General features: G+C 40.4%; 1 protein-coding gene across 1 annotated transcript in view; it reads left to right on the plus strand.

Annotated features, from left to right (window-relative positions):
- IL1RAPL1 (interleukin 1 receptor accessory protein like 1) overlaps positions 1 to 25,651 on the plus strand; it is a 339,537-nt gene that overhangs the window by 186,801 nt on the left and 127,085 nt on the right. The gene's annotated exons all lie outside the window — the stretch shown is intronic.

Here is a 25,651-nt window from a genome sequence, read left to right on the forward strand (position 1 = left end):
CTAATTCTCAACTTTTTTTCATAGTAAAGGCCTTACATGGTGGACTTTAGCACCATTATAAAGCATCTATTTTCACATATAGAGCCATTTGTGAAAGCACCCTCTGCTTTAAAACCTGAAAAGTTACTTCCTCAGAAAAAACCACTGCCCTTATGATATCACCATCTCAATATTGTCAGAATAGGGCTTCAATATACATTAGATTGTTTGAGGGGAAAATATCTGTTGGTAGTCAGTTGCACTTTCTATAATATTATGTCTTTTTTAAAAAAAAAACAAGCAATGATTTATTCTAGCCTTGTATGGGATCATATCAATGCAATTTATGCTTCTGCTTAAACATTTTCTGACTTTGCAGAGTACAAGTTTGGCTTCTAAATATTACCATTGATGTTTCGTTGTATTACTACGATGACTCTTGTGTTTAACTGCATACCATCTGTCTTACTTAATTATGATCAAGGAATGTGAAATATTAGACATCTTTGAAGCATTACTAGATTGGCAAATTATAATTAAGCTGGTACAAATTTCTGACTCCAAACATTTAATTGGCATACTGCAAGTTCCTGTTTGGCTTCTGAGTTCTGCAGTTCTAGATGTGTTAAAGATAAATTATTACGGTCATATTCTCATATGTGTGTACGGCGCCGGAAGTTCTGAACCTGACCTGAGAAACAGTATTTTATTTACAGTGGGAAGGCACATTTTTATAAGCTTACCACAGAACATAAGAAAGCATTGGGTTTGCAACGGCTAGTCCTATGAGAGGTATGTCTGACCTTTTGCTCAGAAAGCATTTGTTGAAGTAGTAGTTCACTGTGGGTCTGATCAAATGCATACTGCAAATATTAAAATTTCAGATAAAAGGGAAATTATGGAAATTCTGTTTCCAATGAAGCACATACGTCATGTAGAAAAGCAACATGGTTAATAATACATTAATTAAGGCCAGTTTGAAAATAAATCTATCAAAATGTATAAACAGAATGTATAAACCATATGTACTAACTGTTGAACAGGTTTCAATCAAGTTCTGATAGGAAAGCTAATGGAGGTCAAGAATAAGATAATATAAGATCTTCTCCGCTTTTACTAAGTGGTTCATTTGAATTAATCAATATCTGTGTTTAAATAATGCATCTAGGATTTGAGTTGCAGAGGGGCTTTTAATAATACACATGGTTGTTTTCTACTCAAGAGGATCAACCTTTCAATATTGGTTTGTTTGTTTTTTACTCCTACAAGGAATAGGTGCATGCTTAGGACACCAAGCTGTCTGTGAAAATATATGAGAAAATTGTGGAGTAGGGTTTCATAGAAATCTTGTACCTTGTATCTTTCTTCAACCATTGTATCTTTCTTCAACCATTTCCCTCACTGAGGCAGAATTATAAAACAGTTAGTTGTGGCAGGCCAAACAAAACTCCCCAATGGCCATGCAGTTTATAGAAACAACAAAATAAGTTTCCCCTGGCAGGAGTTTTGCTCCACTTCACTAGACAAGACAGCACAAAAATGTCATCATCTTTTAGGAAATAGTCTCAGTTTTGCTTCCAAAGGAGGTGCCTAAAAACCTTTTCTGAAACCAAAGCAGACAGAGAAAATTAGATTCACTTTCCCACAAATTTTAACAGACAACCTAAAGCACAGCCTGCGTTCTTTCACATCTCAGTCTAAATGAAAAGAGTTGGGGTTGTGCTATTTGTCGCTTTTCTCTCTTTTTTAGCTGCTTAGAACCTTCTGCTTAAAGCTGGTGCATAGGTAACAATATTTTCAAAACACCCCACTAGTCCAACGATTGCGTTAGATAAAGGCTGGGAAACCTGTGGACCCCCCCCAGATTTTGCTGGAGCAAGGATTTTCAACCATCTCCATGGTGGAAATGCAACATCTGATTATTTGGGGAATGGGCATTCAGTGGGGTTTACCGTCAGTACACAAGGTACCTGTGGGTTTATCATTTTTCCCTTTCTCTTAAATGAAAACATCTGCTTTAAGCAACAAAGCTGCAATGAGCAGGGTTCTGCTCCATATACAATGGTACAACAGGGAGGACACTACCTGATGAAACATTGGTAAACTTATGTACAGATAAAAGGGGGGTGGGGACTTGAAACCCTCTACTGCCTCATGCAGTAATAGAAAGGTCCCCTTATCGGACCAAGATATTGCAAACAAAGGGAGACTTAAACCATGGGTAGGCAAACTAAGGCCTGGGGGCCGGATCCGGCCCAATTGCCTTCTAAATCCGGCCCGCGGATTTAGGAATGTGTCCTTTTATTTAAAATGCATCTCTGGGTTATTTGTGGGGCATAGGAATTAGTTCTTCTTTCATCAAAATATAGTCCGGCCCCCCAGAAGGTCTGAGGGACAGGGAACAGGCCCTGCTGAAAAAGTTTGCTGACCCCTGAGTTAAACAGAGGAGAGTGTCCAAACTAAGCTGGTAGACACTGGCAGGATGAGGAGGGGCAAAGGAACCTGACTGAGAGAAGAGGTGCCCAATAGGAAAAGGCCCAGCAACGAACCAATGAGTGGTTCCTCCTTTACAGAAGGAATTCGAACAAGGAGCAGAGCACCTGGGCTAGTGGGAAGGAGGCATCCGCTACAATTTCCTACAGGAGAAGGAAGATTTATTGGCAGACTTAATACCATAGTCTCAACTCAGCTATAGGAAGCCCTTTGGGTAGAATCTCCCTTTACCCAAGCTATGCACATTCAAAGCACACACACACTCCCAAGAATTCTGGGCAATGTAGTTCACAGCCACACTTAACAAACTACGGTGCCCAGAATTCTTTGGAGGGGGAAATGTGTGATTTGAATGTTGTTTAAAAGCATTATGTCTATGCAGTCCCAGTATCAGTGATATGAATTATACTCACTTCAAAGTAAGAACCGCAACTTAACATTACTATGAGTCAGAACTCATAATTTATTTTTTTTAAACTATAGAAATGATTTAACTCAGCAATCTTTCTACAGATAAGGTTCTACAGATAATTAAAATTCATTATCAATATAATGCTTATATTTATAAGTTCATATGGCATCTCAGCTTTTTGTATGAGCTTAAAATCATGTTGTTGTTCCTTCAACAACTTATTATTACTTCATTAATTGGAAATCTGCAGTTGATTAGTAATTTAGCAACTGAAGACCTTTGAGGAAGATGAATAAATTCTAAGAAGATAAATAGAAAGAAATACTCTTAACAATGTAGGGACATTCAGTTCACCAAGTTGGACTCAGTAAAGCTTTTTTTTCTACTTTTGATATTTGCAGTACAATGTTAACATAGAAGCGCCATGAAAATGGGTCGTTTTAAAAGCAATTGCCATTTCACTTTTAGCAGAGGAGCTGAAGGAAAGATTGTAAATAAAGCAGACTCAGCAGTAAACACACTACTTTAAATTAGATACAAATCTTTCATTCTCGAGTGGTGTGAAGGGAAAAGAGTCTTAGAAAAAAAGGATGGATTCTCTCTGTTCAGTAACTGCTGTGTATGAAATCTATGCTGACCTTGATTCAGTCACAGATAGGTAAGCCGTGTTGGTCTGCCGTAGTCAAAAAAAATTTTTTAAAAAAATCCTTCCAGTAGCACCTTAGAGACCAACTAAGTTTGTCATTGGTATGAGCTTTCATGTATTGGTATGTGCTTTGGTATCTGAAGAAGTGTGCATGCACACGAAAGTTCATACCAATGACAAACTTAGTTGGTCTCTAAGGTGCTACTGGAAGGAATTTTTTTATTTTGTCTTGATTCAGTCACTTATGGGAAGTCTCACAGTCCCAGTTTACTTGGACAGCAAATTGAAAGGGTATCGTCTAACCTTGAGATTTCAGGATCATAGGGTCATCTAGTCCCGAGGGTCATCTAGTCCAACCCCCTGCAATGCAGCAGTCTCAGCTAGATCATACATGACAGATGGTCATCCAACCTCTGCTTAAAAACCTCCAAGGAAGGAGAGTCCACCCCTTCTTTCAGAAGTCTGTTCCATTGTTGAACAGCTCTTACTGTCAAAAAGTTCTTCCTGATGTTTATGTTCCCATATTGAGTCTTGATCTAAGTTTATGTAATAAAAAATAAATACTTCCAAATCAGGCTTTCTTTCTCCCCCCCCCCTGATTTTGCAATCCTTCATTTCCTTTCTTTACTTTTCAACTGAAACTCTACTTTGCCTGGAATAAACTCTTGCCAAGTGTGCCAGTGTCTGCATGCTACCAAATGCATCCATTTTTGCAGGAAGTTTTCTATTCACACATACCACAAATATCTGCTTCCCACAATCCAAATGTAGCTAGAGATGAAATATTTGTCAAACATTGATTAAAGTGCATCATATAAATCACAGCTTCCTAGGAGAGTACTGATTTCCTTATGCAAGAAGCTCACGATTTATGGTTTGTATCCTTTAATATTGGGAAATAATGTTAGTAGCTGGCCCTTGTCATGAATATAAATCACAGGCCTAGTTCACATGGTCAGCTTTGTCTCCTAGTGATGTCCTCTGAGTGTCCCCAGGAAAACATTGCACTGACAATGTATTATCTGAATCCAGATCTGTTGGGATGCAGCAGCTGCCCATCTGCTTTATTTTCTGCTATTATTGCAGTTACAAAAGCTGTGGCTGCAACTACAAAGTGGCCGATTAATATAATGAAATGTATTCCAGAGTCATATGGCAAGTATTTTGAACTAGCTTGTGTTCCTCTGGGGTGCTGCATAGCAGCTAGTTGTTCTGAATCCCTGATGTTTTCATGAAGTTATCCCTGATTGGAAGTTCTGATAATAAAATTATGGTACAAGTGCAATAACTAAATCTGATCACTTAGAATCATAGAAGCATAGAGTTGGAAGAGACCACAAGGGCCATCCAGTCCAACCCCCTGCCGAGCAGGAAACACCATCAAAGCATTCTTGACATATGCCTGTCAAGCCTCTGCTTAAAGACCTCCAAAGTAGGAGATTCCACCACACTCCTTGGTAGCAAATTCCACTGCCAAACAGCTCTTACTGTCAGGAAGTTCTTCCTAATGTTTAGGTGGAATCTTCTTTCTTGTAGTTTGAATCTATTGCTCCGTGTCCGCTTCTCTGGAGCAGCAGAAAACAACCTTTCTCCCTCCTATATATGACATCCTTTTATATATTTGAACATGGCTATCATATCACCCCTTAACCTTCTCTTCTCCAGGCTAAACATACCCAGCTCCCTAAGCCGGTCCTCATAAGGCATCGTTTCCAGGCCTTTGACCATTTTGGTTGCCCTCTTCTGGACACGTTCCAGCTTGTCAGTATCCTTCTTGAACTGTGGTGCCCAGAACTGGACACAGTACTCCAGGTGAGGTCTGACCAGAGCAGAATACAGTGGTACTATTACTTCCCTTGATCTAGACGCTATACTCCTATTGATGCAACCCAGAATTGCATTGGCTTTTTTAGCTGCTGCATCACACTGTTGACTCATGTCAAGTTTGTGGTCTACCAAGACTCCTAGATCCTTTTCACATGTACTGCTCTCAAGCCAGGTGTCTCCCATCCTGTATTGGTGCATTTCATATATATATATGTGGTACTTTACATTTCTCCTTGTTAAAATTCATCTTGTTTGCTTTGGCCCAGTTGTCTAATCTGTTAAGGTCATTTTGAAGTGTGATCCTGTCCTCTGGGGTATTAGCCACCCCTCCCAATTTGGTGTCATCTGCAAACTTGCTCAGGATGCCCTCAAGCCCATCATCCAAGTCATTGATAAAGATTCATGGTTAGGAGACTTCCTACACCGTGTCAGCAGTTCCTCTAGAACAATGTTGGTTGTATGACTTACAAAGGGAGCTGATTAAGTTTATCGTATTGATATTGGTCCCTTTGGTACCTTTTTTAAAATAAAAAACTTTGCAATGAAATCTTTAGCTCTAATTAAGTATGCGAAACAATGGCCCTTCTAAAGCTGTAACACTTAGAATGATATTTGCACTTGTAAAATGTTTGAAATTTTGTTTGCAAACCACTTCTCATTAAGTGTACGAAGATCTTTGTCAGAGGTCTTAGAGAACCCAGAGCCATCCAGCATTTTTCTTTCCTTATTGTTACTATTTTTTTAAAGTGTTAATTGGCTTGTCTAAGGCGCAAAAAAAGTTGTCTCTGGAGTATTATCTCTCAAATGAAAGATTTGCTGCTGTTGTATGAAACTGTGATTCAGATATATTCCGCTCTGTATAGTCCTGTAACAATCCAGCAGTCACAACAAGAAATAACAGCTATGCATGGCCCTTTGGAATCAACTAAAAGTGACCATTATGGAATGGAGCTAGTGGGCTAAAGGAAGGGGAAATTGTTTGGGATGACTGCTGACAAATGCATTTTCACACAAATGCACAAATGCTGACAAATGCATTTTCACACAAATGTGTGAAAATCATGAGATATAATAAGATTTCCAAACTCCTGTAGCTGTTGTCTATCTTGGACAGCTATTAGCAGGAATTCTAGTGAGACCTGACCCTTGGTGAAACTGTGATGCAATTAGTAGTATTTGATCATTAGTTGAGTGAATTTCTTGGCCAAGAAACAGCTCTATTCATCCTCAATTAATTACAAAGACCTAACCTCAAAAACAAATCTTGGCAGCCGTAAGGAAATCCCCATATCTAGTGAATTATAGGGTCGCTCTGGTAAGGAAACCATTAACGCAATAAATATAACCACAACGTGCTTTGCATATTATAGTGCCTCTTGCCTTGCTCATTCTTAATAGAAAACAATTCTCCTTCTTAAAAAAAAAATTAAATCATTATATACAGCTCTTGCGTGGTAAATCATTGTGTTGAAAGTCAACACTTTCTCAATAAACTTGGCTTTGGCTATGTTCTGTAAGCCAAATAGTAAAATAGTCCATGGCATAATACCATCTGGTTAGGCGACAGTGAAATACCATATTACTATCCTCGACTCTGCTGGTGATTAGTAATCACTTGGGAGTTTTTAGTGGACATTTGCCTCACAATTTTACAGCTGCATTCAGGTTAGAAATTGCACAAGGATAATAATAAAGCGGTAGGGACCCAGTTGGCGCTGTGGGTTAAACCACAGAGTCTAGGGCTTGCTGATCAGAAGGTCGGCGGTTCGAATCCCTGCAACGGGGTGAGCTCCCCTTGCTTGGTCCCAGCTCCTGCCCACCTAGCAGTTTGAAAGCACAAAGTGCAAGTAGATAAATAGGGATCACTACAGCGGGAAGGTAAACGGTGTTCCCGTGCGCTGCTCTGGTTTGCCAGAAGCAGCTTTGTCATGCTGGCCACATGACCCCGAAGCTGTCTGCAGACAAACGCTGGCTCCCCCGGCCTATAGAGCGAGATGAGCGCTGCAACCCCAGAGTCGGACACGACTGGACCTGATGGTCAGGGGCCCCTTTACCTTTCCTTTAATAATAAAGCAGTATGTATCATACATGTTGGATATAGTGTGTAATGCTAACGCAACCTCTGCCACCCCTCCAGATGTTTTGAACTACAACCCGTCAATCTCAGGCAGCACGAGAGGATACCAGCATGGCAAAGTTGTGCATGGCTCCAGTATGACTGATCTTTGTACTCTATGTGCCTTGCAAAGCTCTATCTATTCCCTATCCATCTATGATTGTTGGACAAGTGCAATCTAGCTATCCAGTTTTCTATTGTTGGCATGAAGGTGTACCCGCTTTTTCTCCCTTTAGGTGGCACAGAGCACAAGCTTCACTTTTGGAAACTAAATATCTGGCATCTCCAGCTAAAGTATAAGACACACCTCCCCTCAATATTTTGCAGGGGCTGTCCATCAGAATAGAAAGATGTACTATTGCTCTGACACTGTATAAAATAGAGCCTTGTACATATGGACATTTTCCTAAGTTACTGAAAGTGCTCTGCATCACCTAGCTAGAAATCCTGGCAGCTTTCAGAATTCAGCGATCTCAGTAGCTAACAGCACAATAATATATACTTCTACTCAGACGTAATCCTCATTGAGTTCAATGGGACTCAGTCCCAGGAAAGTAGATATAGGATTGCACTTTAAAACTATTTTATTGCTGTTTTTTGATATCACTAGTACTGAGGGCTTTCTGCCAAGTTTCTAATAATTCTGTTGTTTGGTACATGTTTAGAATTAAACAATTGCACTATGTGCATTCTACTGAGAAACATTACATAGCAGTTTTTGAAAAAAGATAAAGACAATCTTGTTTTATTAATGTTATTCTAAAGAAGAGTGTGAATGGATTCTTGTGCAGCAAAGCTAATCTAAGTGTATTAGTAAATATAAACTCAAGTCCTAACTCCAGAGAAAAGCAATAGCCAACAGCTGTTCTGTGTTTTGATAGGAGGGCTTTAATTTGACCTTACCCCAGCTTTGGCATTTCTATATCCTTTCAGCTTAACTATCCATTGTCAGATTTAAGCATATTACTGTCATGTAAGATACGTTAGTATGGCATCTCAAGACTAAACCATACGATGAATATTTTCTTCATGTAACTCAGCAATATCTACTGCAAAATTGTCATTTGTACTAAGTCCTTATGTATGGCAGTGATCACAAAAAAATTATGGTAGCCTTCCAGATAGATCCATATAAATTCCACCTATTATTGTTAGTAAGGGGGGGAAACAAAGGCTTTCCTACCTGACTACCTGGGGGGGGTAGATTTTTACTTGCCACAGGCAATCAGGCTAGCGTCTGTTTAAATGTCTGTCCATCAGACATCTATGCTTCCCAGCTTTCCAGTTATATTGGATTTCCCACACACAGAGAGAGTACACAGCCAGGGGCTTCAAGTGGTACAGAATAAAACCAGTGAGTTTATTCGGAAGATTTGCATTGATGTTTTTAGCCATTTCTTCCTATATACTGTTATGAGTTTGTGAGGAGCCAGCTACCGCTCAATTCCTGTGTCTAATGAAAGTTAGAATTAATCAATGCTTGGAGAGTTAAACTGAAAATTAGTTTAAATAGTTTGACTCAGCTTTCCCTATCCAGGAAGCTACCTGGGAGAAGAACCATCAAAGGGAACAAAGCTAATAATGGCAGGGGTAGGCTAGATGACACTTGGGGTCCCTCTACAATTCTGAGATTGTACGATTCTGTACATGGACTCTTGCAGGATCAGATCAAGTGTCCTAGTCTAGCATTCCGCTTCCAAATGACTACCCAGATGCTCCCATGAAACCCACAAGCATGGAAGGCGTCTCCCCCAATATATTGTATATCCTTTAGAAGTTTTATATAATTCAAAAATCAGGCAACAAATACCCTGAATAAACAAGAAAACCTTTACTTTTTGGCTTTTAAAATGGATAAGTAATAGCACTTGGCTTCCCTCTCAGGTCACACTGTTGTGTTTCCTTATCAGTGCACACTGTCATTTTCTCAAATCACAATAAAAAACAAATCTTTTGCAGACTTGCATCCATTCATAGCAAAAGTAATAACCCCAATTCAAATCAACTTCATTTTCAGTCACTGGCCTAAGGCTATGTCTGCAGAATGTCAACTTTTATTATAACTATGGGTGCAGATATGTATCTGACCAAAGAGACTTCTAGAGATCCCACTCTAGGATTTTGACTAAAGTAAAGCCTGAGCTGAATTTAGTGGTTCATGCTCAAGTTAAAAACATCCAAGGGAATTCGAGGAAGTTTCAGTGAGATGAAAGAAATTTCTCAAGGGGCTTTTATACATCCCTTGCTGCTCTACATTACAATGACTAGGCTTTACTTGCCCTGACTTTCTGTGTGGACATGTTAGCTTCCCAATAAGGTATAACTGCAATTGACTCAATGTTGGTTAAGACTTTTTATTATGAAGAGCAATACTTTTAAATTAACTTTGGGTGCAAGATAATTTTCTCCTCTGATATTTGGTTTCCCGACTACCGAAAGCAATACTGTTCAATCGCAAAGTGAAATCTTCATGCTAATCCTCACTGCTCCATAGCTTTATGAGCATAAAACCCCCAGCATTCTCAGGTGCTCTTTTTATTATGAATAGGTTGATTGAGCAGAGCAGATTGTTGAGGAAACAGTTAGTGTGATATAAGGCTTTTGGTCACTGGTGTGCTTTCAGATTATACTGGAAATGATCAATTGTGCGTGGGTTCAATCCCCACAAAAGATTCCTGTATTGCAGGGGGTTGGACTAGATCACCCTCGTGGTTCCTTCCAACTCTATCATTCTGTGATCCAGTGATATGTATGTTAGCTGTGTAAGTGTGAGAAAGAGCAATTCTCCTATAAGATTGTAAATTAGAGATTCCAGACTTTCACTACATGGAGAAGAATAGCTTTGGGGGGAAAGAAAAGAAAAAGAAAACATTAGTTTTCTTTTCTTTGAATAATTAGTTTTCCATCTTTGAATAATATTAGTTTTCCATCTTTGAATAATATTGTAAAGTAGCAAACAGTCAGAGACATAGGATTTCTTGTATAGAATTTAAAACCTTACCATATCTTCCAGGATAGTTTTGAATTATTGATGATAAAATGCTTCCCACACTTTCTACCACATCAGCAGTATGCAGACCAACTGGGCTCTTACATATTTTAATTACTAGAGAAGTGCACAGAAAGTCATTGTATAAAGGCACTATTTCAAAGGGTTTTGTAGTCAGTGTGGTTGTTACATGTCCCTGTCAAGGTTGTAGTGACATGAAAGCTAAATATTTAACTACCCTCTTCTTTTTCATTAATCACTGTGTTGCCAAGAAAAGGGTCTTACAGAGATAAATGACTTCACATCAGAGGTGTGGGGTGCAGATACACAATGGACAAAAATCAGCTATTTCAGGGCAGCGTGGATCCACTTAACAGAGAATGTCCTCAATGGCATCTAGGAAATAGGGTTCAATAAAAATATTCATTGCAACTACTCTAGTCCACAAATGCCTATGCCATAGTAAATTTGATGGCCTTTAAGGTGCTACAAATATCTGTGCTGTTTCAAAATATTGTCCCATACAGCTATTTCGGTATGTTACATAGAGAATTATCATTATCCTTTTGTGCTGTAATTTGTTCAGCTTCGCAATCTATAGCCTGGGATTGTGCATGAAATGGAACTGGCATGTTAAAGGCCCAATGCCTACAGTGGAAAGTTTTTGCCTGGCACCATCATTATATATCTTTAGGCACCATTAACCACCTCACCCCACCCTCGGTTTTAATGTATCTGTGTAGGGGTTTGTTTGTTTGTTAAGTTGCTTTCAGTTGTCCTTGGAAGATAAAGCAACTAACAGCAACAGTAATTATCGGAGTTTGGAGTCAAGACCTAATTGATAATTTAGCATAGGAACAAACAAAACCAATACCCACCTACAGTTTAAAAGGCTATTACTTGTTTAACTACCCAAAGCCCTGAGAGAAGAGGTATGTTTTTGCCTGATTCTCCCTGAGAAGAGCATTCCACAGACGGGGAGCCACTGCAGAAAAGGCCTGCTTTCATGTTGCCACCTAGACCTCTCATGGAGGCGACTCATGAAAATGGGCCTCAGATTATGATCACAGTGTCCAGACCAATTAATATGGGAAGAGGCGGTCCTTGAGGTATTGTGGTCCTGAGCCATTTAAGGTCTAAACCAGCACTTTGCGCCCAAATCCTAATTGGCAGCCTGTGCAGTTGGGCCAGGATCAGTGAGCCCTGGTGAGCAAATTGGCTGCTGAATTCTGCACCAGCTGAAGTTTCCGAACTGTCTTCAGAGTCATCCCCACATATGATGCATTGCAGTAATCTAAGGTGTTACTTTTGTGCTATGTCAAATTTTTCTCTGTTACCATAGCAATTCTTTGGGAGCAGGTGTTGGAAAATATGACCCATCTGCATACACTAATTAAATTCTAGTGGGAGGGGCTAAAGTCTTTTTTTTAGGTCATGAAATGAAAACAGAGAATGAGGCAGTTTTATATCACCTAAAAATCTCTAAACACAAACAGTGAACCAGCCAGTCACTCAAGAATGCAACACATCTCCCTTTAATCTTGTATACTAATAAATAATGTTAGGAGTGGTGTATAAATAAACCATTAACCTTAATTTCAGTGACGTTTCCAGAGGAAGGAAGGTAATTAGTTTGTCAGGATAAAGGAAGAAAGGTTGTGTGTCAAAGATGAGGGAGGTGGAGGTGAGAACCAAAACTGGTATTATAGTGATCTTTGGCAAATTATAATTACTGCCGTGTTTGGCCCCATAGCTTTTCATGTCATCCTATTCACATGCATAGATTACAAACCTCTTAACAGGGGGGGGGGGGAATAAGTGCAGAAGCTAGGGCATAGCAGAGGCCAGTCTTCTTTTCTAGCTGTGCATCTAACTCCCTTCTGCAATGCCCCAGTTGCAGCTCTTCAAATTGCTCAAGTGACGCCTTACAATTCACAACCAAACAGGCTAAGTCCCAGGGAGCTGGCTGAATATATTGCTTTTGATTAGCACTGCAGAATCATGCCTTTTTAGCTCAAGAAAGTTCCTGTAAGGTGTCTCTCCTGGGAAACTCCTTTTAGAAATCTCTGCATTTTTCGCAGCCAGAGGGGGGAAATCCAAGGCTTCTTTGTTCGCCGTTCATCGTCAGCCATGATTTCTAGTCGAATGCAAGGGAGAGAATAAGTGACATCGTAAATTTTTATCATAGTTTCTGTCAAAGGAAGTTTTTTAAGGTGAAAGCTTAAAGTAAAACCATCCTTTAATTTATATGTTGGGAACTTGTAATATTTTATAAAAAAACAGTATTTTAGGGTAGCAAATAATAACAGTTAACACCAAAGTTCGTAATTGCCTGGTTAAGAGTATGAATAGGTGCACTTTGCAATGCTTCACTGTATTATACATGTATCATAATTTGCCCCAAAGTCCTTCTCTTTCAAGCTTTATTGCTTCATGCACAGAAGTTATTTAATGTGGATCCCTTACCTTCAATGAAATTCTTTTTTATTGCTTTGAAGTAAGTGACTGGATCACCCGACCAATCAGTCTTCTCCTTGTTGAATTTATTCTCTTTGAGCAGCCCCCTTAATTGTTATTGCATTGATATATTTAATTTGGACCATTCACTTGATTTTTTTAAGAAAAAAGTTCTGTGTGGTTGCTGTACCCCTCATCCAGATCTGCAAACATCTGTTGGTGCTGAGTTTGTTTATTTTGGTAAAGGGGGATCAGTTGTCTTTCCAGACAACTCTCAGTCATGGCTGCGGCTGGGTAATTTAAATCCCAGGTAAACAATATGATAAGGCACATATGTGGGACAACATCTGCATGCATGTAGAGGCACTACAAGCCAGGGCTAAATTCATGGAAAACTCATAATTCCACCCCCACCAGATGCTCACTGAAAGAGTTCATAAAAACCAAGCCAATTTCAAATAGAGACAGTGCAACCTCTCCTGTCTCAGCAAATAGCTTTCTCTCTGTGTGGGTGAAGTTATATTAAGTTTTCATGTTTTCATACAAATGGGGCATTGCGAAAATGCTCCAGCCTGCAGCTGCAACTCCATAGCAAGCCACCAGTATAGCAAACTATATTTCTATTTATGTTGTTGTTAGCTCCTAAGCCTGTTATTTTAGTGCCACTCTGAGGCGGACAAACACCGGCTCCCTCTGCCTGAAGTGACATAAACACCGCCACCCCACCCCACCCATAGTCAAATTTCACTGGACTTAACCATCCAGGGGTCCTTTTTGCCTTATCCAATTTATACGTGGCTCCACTACATGTAAATGTGAATGTACCGACAGCTCAGTGTTTTTATATTTCTGCATTATTTCCCTTGTTACATTATTATTATATTTATTTATACCCCCACCATTTCTCTCGGTGGGACTCAGCAGAGATCTATGTTGAACAACATCCTATGAAATAATAATAAAATAACATTATATAATAATATACCTTATAAACCTAACAAACAAAACAGCACATAAGGAAATGAGGGTATATTCCCAATCCTGTAATAAATCACCCCCACATCACTATTTGTTGTTGCCCACCCCAGGTCTGTGTTGGGAGGGGTGGGTTGCACCTTGCTTCCTTGTGCACTGTGGTCCCGAATCAGATCATTGGAGGGCCATACTTGGTATCAACGTGAAGCAAAACCAAATAAATAAATGCTTTTTTCAGACTAAAACAGAAGCTCCACACTGGTCTGTACATTTATTCAGTTACCTAGGACTTACTAGGAACTTGTCAATATCGGTTAGTGCTTGAATATTTTTATCTGTTGCTATTAACATCTGTTAAATGTTCATTTGTTTAGGTAATAAAAAAGCTAGCCATTATCGCATTATGGCAAGATGACAGATTTCCTAGTGGATAGAAGACATTTTAAATGCCATTTTAGTAGAAATAAACAATATCAGTACAACTATAAATCAAAGCAAACTCAGTGTAGCCGTATACGGCATTCCTCAATTATGTAATGTTATTGTCCTGAAGCATCTTCATTTTTTTTAGGTTCTTCTGCTGTGCTCAGTACATGAAAATAAATGAAAAATTAATTTAAAATCCATGAGGCTGAATGCAATATTAATGATCCTCTCCTTGTTATGAAAAAGAAAACTGGATTGGAAATCTTGATCACCAATCAGTTTCTTCTTTGCAAAGGATTCTGGTGAAACTGAATACACTCACGTAAAACTAGCTTAGCTCACTGTATTAATAAAGGTACACAACACTAAGTGCTTGATGCTGAAGCCATGAACATTCAAATTCGGTACCACAGAAACCCATTGAGGTACTTTTGTGCAAAGATCCACCCAGATTTGCTATACATCTCGCCTGTCTTGGCAACACAGCAATGTGGACATGGTGAATAAGCCAAGGAAAAATGTAGCAGCACCTTCCATGATCAGGTTGCTGCTTAGGGTCCAGCCAGAGGTGTCTTTACCATAGGGCCTAGTGGTGCGTTGTGCCAGGGCGCCGGCCTCTCGGGGGCGCTGGCGGGGTGCAACCAGCCACTAATCCCTATGGCTCCTCCGCCACCGCCTCCACCTCTCCCTTGGCTGCAGGAATCAGCGGGCTGTCATCAGGCAGCGGAGGAGGCGGCGCCCTGGAACCTCTCAAGTGAGTGCGGAGTTCTGGCTGTCTGGCCAGGATTCCGCACCGTGCCTCCTTCTCCTTTCCCCCGCGCTGTGTGCGCGCTGGTGGTGAAGCCTCTCTGGAAGCCGCGCTCTCCCCTTCCCGGCCCTGCGGCTCTCCACGCGGCGATGGCTCAGCTGAGGTGGAGTTTCGAGGCCTCCCGGCGAGTGTGGCGGGCCTGTTGCGGGCCGCGGCGGCCGCGGAGGACAAGGCACTGTGGTCGGGGCCTGGCGGGAAGGTGCTCCCCAGGAGGCTTTGGTGCTGCTCTTCCCCAGCCAAGGCAGCCAGGGGATGGGTCGCGGCCTCCTGCGCTACCCGAACGTGCACAGCTGAGGAAAGTGCAAGTGAGGTGGCAGGCACATGTGTGGGAGGGTGGGGGTGACCCCAGGGGTGGGGGCGCCCTAGGGATCTTTGCACCGGGGCATGAGATAAGCTTGAGACGATACTGGGTCCAACTGCCTTGTTGCATTGCATTGTTGTAAGTTGTTGCAAACTCTGTATCCTATGCCCCTTCTCCCTTTTGCACAAGTAGGTCAAAGAACTCCATTTGCAATTCTAGGGTGTTTTGGTTTTTTTTGCATAGCTAGTTCCCATTAACACTGCAAATAAAAGGATAGCAATCCATTAGAAAGAAAGAAAGAAAGAAAGAAAGAAAGAAAGAAAGAAAGAAAGAAAGAAAGAAAGAAAGAAAGAAAGACAGACATTCCTTACAATTCCAGAAGTACTTACATCTGTTTACAGGAAACACATAGTACATAATTTAATCTTTCAATCCTGGATTGCAAGGGTTGAAGGCTTTTGTTTTTGTTTTTGTGGGGATCCAGGGCACAGTCCTTCAATCCATGTCTATAAAATTTCTAGTACAGTTCTAGGTGAGAGACAAACAATAACACTCCCAAAAAATGGGAACACAGGGATTCCTTTGAGATATTTTTATTCAGAGCCTAGCATTCTGTAATTAGAATTTTTAAAAACAACAGCTTAAGCAAATTCTATATAAGTAGGTAAATGTTTCTGAACATTTATGTTGTATTTGAAGCAGTAGTATCTCTAAAATCTCCCAGAAGCCAAAAAAAGGATACATTTTGGTAATAACTCTTTGAAGAACAGTAGTACTAAATGCACATTCCAGTTATGTCTCATCTTCCTTCCAACATGGGATTTGAGTAGGCATACATACAGTAGGGTTCTCAGAATGTCTTCTAAGATTGGGCAGGGGGCTGAGCTTTAACACTGAGACTTAACAAAGCAATCTGGCTTCTGTGAGTAAAAGCAATAATGCATTTCATTGCACTTTAAAACCAAAAAACGCATGCTTTATATATATTTTTATCAGAGTAGTTTGAAGGCCTTCTCTACCCTCAGGTCTAGGAAATCCTTCTGTATCTTGTCTCATTCCCACAAAGTGATCATCAACATAGATTATTCCACACGCCCTACAAGACTAGCAAACTTCTTACCGCCTCGCCAATGTGGGGATCCAGGGCACAGTCCTTCAATGGCTGCGTTTGTTTCTCTCTGGTCGGGGACAGAGGGTGGTGCTTGGGGGGGAACTGTCATAGTGCCATTCCTTGGTGTGTGGAGGGATGCAGGGTGTGATACTCTCCCCGATGCTTTTCAACATCTTTATGCACCCCCACACCCAGCTTGTCCAGAGTTTGGGTTGCCATCAGTATGCTCATGACACCCAACTCTACCTGTTGATGGACGGCCATCATGACTTGGCCCCAGACACACTGATGAGATGTTTGGAAGCTGTGGCTGGATGGTTATGTGGGAGCTGGTTGAAGTTAAATCCTTCAAAGACAGAGGTCCTTTGACTGGGTCAGGATGACATGGGATTGGGGGGCCAACTCCCATCTCTTGCGGGGGCACAATTAGTGCCAGCATCATCCGTTAAGAGTTTGGGTGTAATCTTTGACACCTCCCTTTCTATGGAGGCGCACGTTGCAACTATAACAAAGGTGGCATTTTTTTCATCTCTGCCGAGCTAAGCAGTTGGCTCCTTACCTCTCTCGCCCTGACCTAGCCACTGTGATCCACGTGGCGGTCACCTCCAGGGTTGATTATTGCAACTTACTCTACACGGCAAGATCCTCGCTGCGGGATCCTCGCTGCGGTATCACTGGCTCCCAGTGGAGTACAGGATCAGGTTTAAGGTGCTGGTTTTAACCTTTAAAGCCATATACCGCCTTGGACCCTTGGACCTATGGGATATGGACCTATGGGATAGCCTCTCCTGCTATGTCTCACGGAGGAACTTACAGTCTTTCAAATAAAAATATATTGGAGATCCCGGGACACAGGGAGGTTAGGCTGGCCTCGACCAGAGCCAGGGCTTTTTCGGCCGTGGCCCCGATCTGATGGTACACTCTGTCACAAAAGACTAGGGCCCTGCAGGACTTGGCATATTTCCACAGGGACTGCAAGATGGAGCTGTTCCGCCAGGCCTTTGGCCAAGGCACAGTCTGACCCCCTCTCTCCTTCTGTAATCCTCATAGAACTCTAACCCCATGGTTGCCATTAATTTGATTCTGAATTGATTTCAGAATGTATTTTAATTAATTGACTGTGTGATTTATGTACACTGTGCTATTTTTACTTGTTAGCCACTCTGAGCCCGGCTTTGGCCGGGGAGGGTGGGATACAAATAAATTATTATTGTTATTATTATTATTTTATTATATTTATTATGGCATAAACTTTCATGGACTACAATTGTCTTTAAGGTAAGCCCACACATCACATGAAAGTTCTCACCTTTCACCCATTCCAAAGATTAACCCAGTCTTTAAGGGGAGGGGGGCTTTTCAGCCCTCTTTCCAAAGTTACCAGAAGGTCTGGACCAAATCTCTGTGGCACAGTACTACTATTAACAGAATAATTATATGATCAGCATTTTTCTTCAGGGTCAACGCTGACAACAAAAGTTGTATCTTTTGGCCAAGGAGCTTTTAGAGAGCGACTAATTTATACATATGCATTGCCATATGATTCTTTGTGCTGGCAAATGGATGTCAGTTCAAAAGTCATGCCTCTTTAGAAACATGTTTTATTGGTAAAATATAACTGATTAAACATTTTGGTAGGCTAATTAACTCAGGGTTATATTTATGTGCTAATGTGATTGCTTCCTTTATAATTTTGCATGTAAACGTGTACCCAGTTGACTCCTAAGCGCAGTGTTCATTTTATCTAGCCTGCCATTTCGCCTCTTTATAGCACTATCTCTGGTCATGACAGAAAAGGCATTGCAGGGTGCTCTGCAGATCTTGACTGACTGCATTTGAGGGGAAAAACACTTCAGTCAAGTTTACCTTGTGTAAATATAATTCACTAGCCTTGACCTGTTTCACACAAACAATCTTCTCTAGCTGTTTCTGTGCTTTTCCATGGTTTGGACCTACACACAGCACAGTACAGCACAGCACAGAGAGCCAGTGTGGTGTAGTGGTTAAGAGCGGTGGACTCCTAATCTGGGGAACCGGGTTCGTGTCTCCGCTCCTCCACATGCAGCTACTGGGTGACCTTGGGCTAGTCACACTTCTCTGAAGTCTCTCAGCCCCACCCATCTCACAGGGTGTCTGTTGTGGGGGAGGAAGGGAAAGGAGATTGTTAGCCGCTTTGAGACTCCTTAGGGTAGTGATAAAGCGGGATATCAAATTCAAACTCTTCTTCTTCTTCTTCTTCAGTTGTTGTTCCAGTAGAATTGTCAAAGAATGGCAATAATTCACACCAAAGTGTAATACAGTGGACCCTTTAGTTACATACCAGTCTGGATACGTACCGTTTGGGTTATGAACGCGGCAAACCCACCTACGGACTTTTTGGGTTGCAGATGAACCCCCAGAACTAATTTAATTTGTATCTGGAGGGTCCATTGTCCACCTTTCTTGCAAGGTCCAGAAAAGTCTAACTCTGGAAACTGAATAACACATGATCCCACTGATTTGGGATGATCACTCCCAATGTGGTGTAAATGAATTAGCAGTTTAGCACATAATGAACCTGATCATCTTTCCTAGTCAGGAAAGTTTCCATGTTGACAAATTGTTCAGATTTTTCAAACTGGGGGGGGGGGGGAGAGATGTAAAGTTTGTTCATCATTCTGTGTGCTGGCCAAGACAGAGTCTGAATGAGAACAATGCACTCATCCTTAGAAAATTCTGAAAATTGAGGAGCATTGCTGGAGCTTTGAATAAAAATATTGTATTGGGAGAGGATCCTATCTGTGTAATATGCAGCCTTAGAGAATTTCTCAGCACCATGTACTACTTTACTGTATTTTGTCATAATATGTTAAAACACAGCTAGCTGCTAACTGTTATAGACCATGCTTGCATTTTCACAACTGGAAAATATTTCAGCACATGCATTAAGTTGAAATGAATCTTCCAAATTGGTTCAGACAATTAGCTGGAATGAAGGACCTACAGCCCATAACTGAGCCATAGAAGTTGCTATATCATATCATGTTTCTGGCTCAGCAAAAATAATGATTTTTTTCTACAACATAAAGGCCAGAACTAGATGTTTCAACGAAAGAAGCTGGATCCCTGCATTTTTTAACTGTGTAGTATGCAAACCATTCCATGTAAGCATAATGCTTCTCTTTTGTATCATGATACTAAACTGGAGACGCTCCCACTTACTTTTATAGGCTTTGGATCAAGCAATTAGAAGTTGTGGCTTATGGAACCAGAATCATGCCCATAATTAAATATTGTTTACCTGATGATAGCATGAGCAATAAATTAGCATTTTGTTATTTTATTTTTTGAGATTATGGTTTAATGCCAGTGATCAAACAGATTTCCTTGCAGAGAGAGAAAATAATCTCAAAGTTGCCTTGATAAATTAAACTTCAGGAAATGAATAACCTTTGTAGCTGTAGCTCATTTATCTCTGTTTCACTTGTGCTTTAGTATGCATGTTCTGCCTTCTGAGTCATGAGAGCTAGTTATTATAGCAAAAAGCAGCTATACAAATCTGCCATGTTCCTATTTTCTTTTAAGGAATAGTTTTAATGAATGAATAATAAAAGCTTTCTGGACTTCACATTCACTAAGATTTTTCCTCTTGATGCCAAGTCATATGACTTTTTATCCTTTTCCCCACATGGTCCGTCCTCTAATTAAAAGATAGCCATTGAAGCTTTTCATCCTAGGGTAGTTGGTTCTTTTATTGCCATTTATTAAAAAAAAATATCCAACATTATCTTTAGAGTACTAAAGTTGTAAATCTGTGGCAGGCATGACCCTTGTAGGATTTCTCCTATATTTTCCACAGTATTTCCAATCAGAGTGTTTATGCTACAGTTCAGTGCTGTGATCATGTCAGAGGTTTCAATTATTTTGTGAGAAGATTCAGTGGTGAAAGAAGAGTTATTTGAAAGACAGCTTATTTTTGTGCATCTGGTAGTCATGACTCATTATAAAGTCACGTGGTGTGTGGTGAATGAAAACAGAAAAGAAAGGGGTGAAAGTATTTGCTTGCCCAGACTCCAGTTCAGATACCATGTCAAATCATAAATGCAAACAAGCTTCATGTGCTCTCATGATAGAACCATAGTGAATGTTTCTTTAATTCTAGTATCAGATTTGAAATAATTGATAAAGTCTAGCCTCCTTTAGACCTTCAAAAAGAATGTTTGAGGGGAAGACAATAGAAAGGAACATGCCCTGGGCACTCTCCCTGCACTCCAAGCTTCTTGTATTGAGTGGATGAGGAACTGAAAAAATTGCCAGCCTTAAGCTTGTTTTACAATTTGTTTACTACAAATACAATTCTTGTGCTATGTGTGTGACGTAAACTGGTGATATCCAGCATTAGAAATACTCTGAGTAAACCCTTTGAAATCTGTATATCAGTCAGATAGTGTCCTTGTTAACTGAAAATAAGCAATTGTTTCTAATATCTTTCTCTAAAATAGTAAAAACCTGCAAATATATATATAAAAAACTTATACTCTATCCTTAAGCAATCAATATGTTTTTTGGGCACCAGCATATGTCAGCCTAGGGGGAACACCTGGAATGGTGGAAAGCCGGGAACAGGCTATGTCCACCACCCAGATGTCCCCCCTGGACTCAGGCACGGGCACAACCCCTCTCAGGGTTGACCAAACCATTGAGTCCCTGGATTCTTTTAACGGAATACCCTTCACATAGGGATGGCGAAAGCTTTTCCCCATCCCTATCACCTGAACCAGAGCCTATCTGCAACCTTACAAGTTGTGACGATTTGCTATGCGGCAGGCAAAACCCAAGTGGCACCAGCCAATCAGCCAAGTGGGGAAAATTCCTGCCGTGCCCGTCCCAACAACAGGCGACACAGGATGGCATAGCAAGGTCAAGCGTGCAAGCCCTAAAAGTAGGGAGAAGTGGGTGGGTGTTCCGATGCACTGACCAAAAGAGGAAGTTCTGAGTCATGTGCATGGGCACATATAGGTCCCTTGATCCGTTTAGCTAGTGTCCCATTGGCCTCATTCAGCCCAGCACCAAGGGACCTACCAATAGGGTGTTGTGGCTATCCAATTGCACCTACCCACAACACAGGGTTCAATTGCCAGGTCGCACCGCAACATGTGCCCTCTTTGAGGAAGGACACAATTTGGCTTTCTGTCAGAGTTGGGGGCCAACCTCAGAAGGGAAGAGCCTTACCCTGGTGGAGTTTTGAGCAAAGGAGACTTCCCATTCCCACCAAGGCTTCATATGCAGCAAGAATGTTGATCACATGGAGTTCTGATCATTTGCTAGAGTTAGTCTCTTTGGTTTTCACATATTTTACGAACTGAAATATATTGTTGGCTGTCAGCCTTGCTTCTAGAGGTTGAAATGAACACTTCATTCATTGCCACCTTGAAAGAGGGGTAATTAGGTAATTGTCTCTAATAAAATGATGCCATCGTTGAGAACAATCTTGAATCTGAAGTGCCCACGTTTGATTAGAAAGGTGTGCCAAAATCTTGTTGCTTTTCAGCTGTTGATGTTGTTATGCTGATTTATAAAAATGTGTATTTCCCCCCCAACAGCTATGATTCTGTTTTCTTATATCATTTCATTCTGAAATGCTCCCGTGAGGATTGAGGTTCATATTTTTATTTTACTAATAATAATAATAATAATACCTTTACTGTCAATGTACAACCTGTGTACAATGAAATTAACCGAGCCTCCCTCCCCTACAAACACTCAATCTCGTTGCACTCTGTGTGCTTCTCGCACAACACACCAACCCTGAAAGTCAGCTGCATTATTATTTTATTATTATTATTATTTACTGGATTTCATTTTGAAATCTAGTATTTATTATTATTATTATTATTTATTATTATTATTATTTACTAGATTTCATTTTGTGGTTTTAAAAAATGTGCATAGTGCTAGGCCGACTTCAGGTGTTTTAACATATTGTTATTGTCTTACTGATAAGAAATGCAAATACTTCTACTCTGAAGTTAGCCTACTGCTGATTCATTGACTGAAACATATGTCTCAGTCTATCTCCTCCTTACCTTTCCTCACCATCTACAGTCCATTCCCCACCTATGTCCCTGTCCCAGCTGTTACTCTTTGCTTTCTTTTTAGGGCACATAAACACAGCTTGTTCCTGATACCACTTGGTCCCAGGCATCAGATGCACCCCAGATACTGACCTTGTCTTGTCCTGGTTTTTGTCTTTGCCTTTCATCCTTCAAACACACTTCTCAGCTACGGTACTGATGATCACACAGACCATCCCTATGTGCTCTCCACATGCTATAGCGGCTTGATGGAATGTCAAGAAATTTCAAATGCTTCAAACAAAAAAATCAATAATTTCCACTAAAATTCCACTAATTTCCAGTGAAAAATCCAGGCCTGCTGATGCACAGCTGGCCTGTTAAACATGCTTAGCCTACTGCTCAGAATTGATTTCTACAGTAATCAAATAACAAAATAATCAATGTACTCTAACTTCATATGCAGTTCAGTTTTTTTTGCCCTATGAGTCATTAGCAGAACCTCTCTGTGCATATTCTGCTTTGATCATCCTCAGTGGGCAACTCATAGCATGATTGCCCACTCCCCAAGAGGAATTATTAGGCTAAGACCCTGCATTTTTGCTACCCTTACTGTATAACTTGAAATAAACAGCTAACCTTCTAGGTAATATAAACAGGCTGCAGAAGTGTTAATTTTTGTATATGATTCCTACATATTATGCAGACATTTTTGCTATAAATATATTATTTGTTAATACTCATAATTTCATGCATCGCTTTGTATTATCAGGCAGCGATAACATTAAATGCCACGGGAAATTAGCTTTCTTGCTGTCTTCCAAGATCATTGCACTTATTGAGAACATGAGGGAGGCATTCAGGTGTGCCTCCTCACTGTACATAGCCCACATAACACATATCAAGAAAAACAAAAACATTGACAATCCACCACACCCAACTCCCCATCCCACCCACCTCTTTCCCCCCTTCCTCATAATGTCTCAACAAGTAAAATTGATGTGTAAAAATGATGCATGAGACACTGCACTACCTTTGTAACCCAATAAAATCCTTAATAAAAATAATTATACAAAAAAAGAAACAGAGCCTTTCTACTGGACTAGACAGAGTCCTGCCTAGTTCAGCATCCTGATCCCTCCTAAAAGAGATTCATAAAGATTGTGTCATTCCTAGCTCTTTTAGAAAAAATCAAATATTCACAGAACATTTAATATGTACTTGGAGAACTCTAAATTGTGAACATATGTCTTTTCATCCCAGTGTTTCACAGCGGCACTCACATTAAGGATATAGACTGAGTAATGGTTGCTGCCAGTTCAACGGCAAACAAATTTGCAATCATGTTGTTGCAAAATGTCTGCTGAGCAGGATTCCAGGGGGTTCCATGTGCTCACCCAGGATCTGTGCTCCTTTGAGAATCAAGACATGGTGGAGGCTGTCACAGCTTTAAGAAATGTGATTTATTCACATATTTACACCAGCATGGTCACCTCAAGAGGGACTTGTTCCTCATAGGAGTGCAGTATTGGAGTCTAAGGCATCTCTCCCAGCTTCCCTTCAGCTAGCCTGTCTTTTCTGTTCTCCCTTCTTGTTCACAGCCAAAACCACTTTTTTCCTGTCACCACAACACACATCACCTTGGCAACCTGTCTGCCCAGGCCCAAGGTTTTCTCTTAGATGGGTCGTCAACACATTAAGTCATGTTAATAGCTTTGCTCTGCAGGTGGCATTTCTCCCTTCATAACAAAATCAAATAATCAAAATCCTATTAATTTCTAACATGTGAAGCTCCTTAAAGGAGAGTATGCTATTTGGAAACTATGTGGAATAAAGAAGATGAAAGGAAAGGCAAAACTGGAGCTTTGTAAAAGGGTTTTAATCCATGCCCTTAGGTTCTGCGTTAAGGCTTCTCCTGGGCATCTGGTTGGGACTGTGAGACTATACTTGCCTCCTTTACAAATACCAGCATCTGAAGTGTTGTTCCTTGTGTAACCCTTAAAGAACTCCCAGAAGCAGCTCTCTTGTATATGTGGGCATAAGAAATAGTACCAATATGGAATTCTGATTGGTTCAAAGTCTGTACTTGGTTTGTTAGGCAATTAGCCTGTAATATTAGACCAAGTCAGTTGCTAACTGATTTATTTAATCCAGAAATCCAAGTCACAAAATCAACGAGCTTTATTAAAAACCGTAGTAATGAACTGTAGCAATTGACTTGCAAATCAATACCTCATCCTTTCAATTGCTTCAGTGTTTTTGCATTCTTGCTCTATTTTACATTTCTGTTCTTTGAGCCACTGCTATGGTTCACATTTTCTTTTTTTAGTTGTATTCATTCATGTTGTTCCCATATACTGCAAAAAGTATTCCCAAGGTGCTTCTTTAGATCATGCTATTTACATTTATAAATTCATATACTGTGTTTGTCACCGGCTTCAATAGGGTCAGATTCCTGGAATTAGCTTTCCTGGTCCTATCTATTCTAATTCTCAGCTTCACCCATTGCTTTTTAAACAGTTGACTGATGAGATGCTTTAGAACAACTCCTGGGAAATCAAGACATCAGGGGACCAAGCTCCCTCTGGGGCAAGGTTATTGACTTAGGCCAGTGTTCTTCCACCTTTCCATATACCATCTGCAAAGTGGGATCAACTTTTCTCTTTTTTCTAGGCCAAACTAGGTAACTTATTTGAAAATATCCCCCAGTGTTTCCTTCCCAGGGCAAATAGCAGCATGAGGTGTGCTTTTCATTGAAACTATGGCAGGGAAGGGGTTAAACATTCACACAAACACAAGTTATGATCATAGACATGTTAAATATAACAGTGCATTTGATCTCATGTCATTCCATCCCTCTTTCTCCTTCTCACTATCAGTGTTGATGTAGTGTAAGGAGCAGGGACTTAGGTGAGGGTGTTCCCTATTTCCCTAAATAAAAATCAAGGCACTGCCAATGATCTCACTAGGGGTGTGTTCCAATTGGAGCAAGGCCATAATATCTTGGGAGACGAGTAAATCAACTAAAAGCAAATTAATTAATTTTTTTTACAATATT

Source organism: Zootoca vivipara, chromosome 4 (genome assembly GCF_963506605.1).
Source record: "Zootoca vivipara chromosome 4, rZooViv1.1, whole genome shotgun sequence".
Taxonomy (NCBI): Eukaryota; Metazoa; Chordata; class Lepidosauria; order Squamata; family Lacertidae; genus Zootoca; species Zootoca vivipara.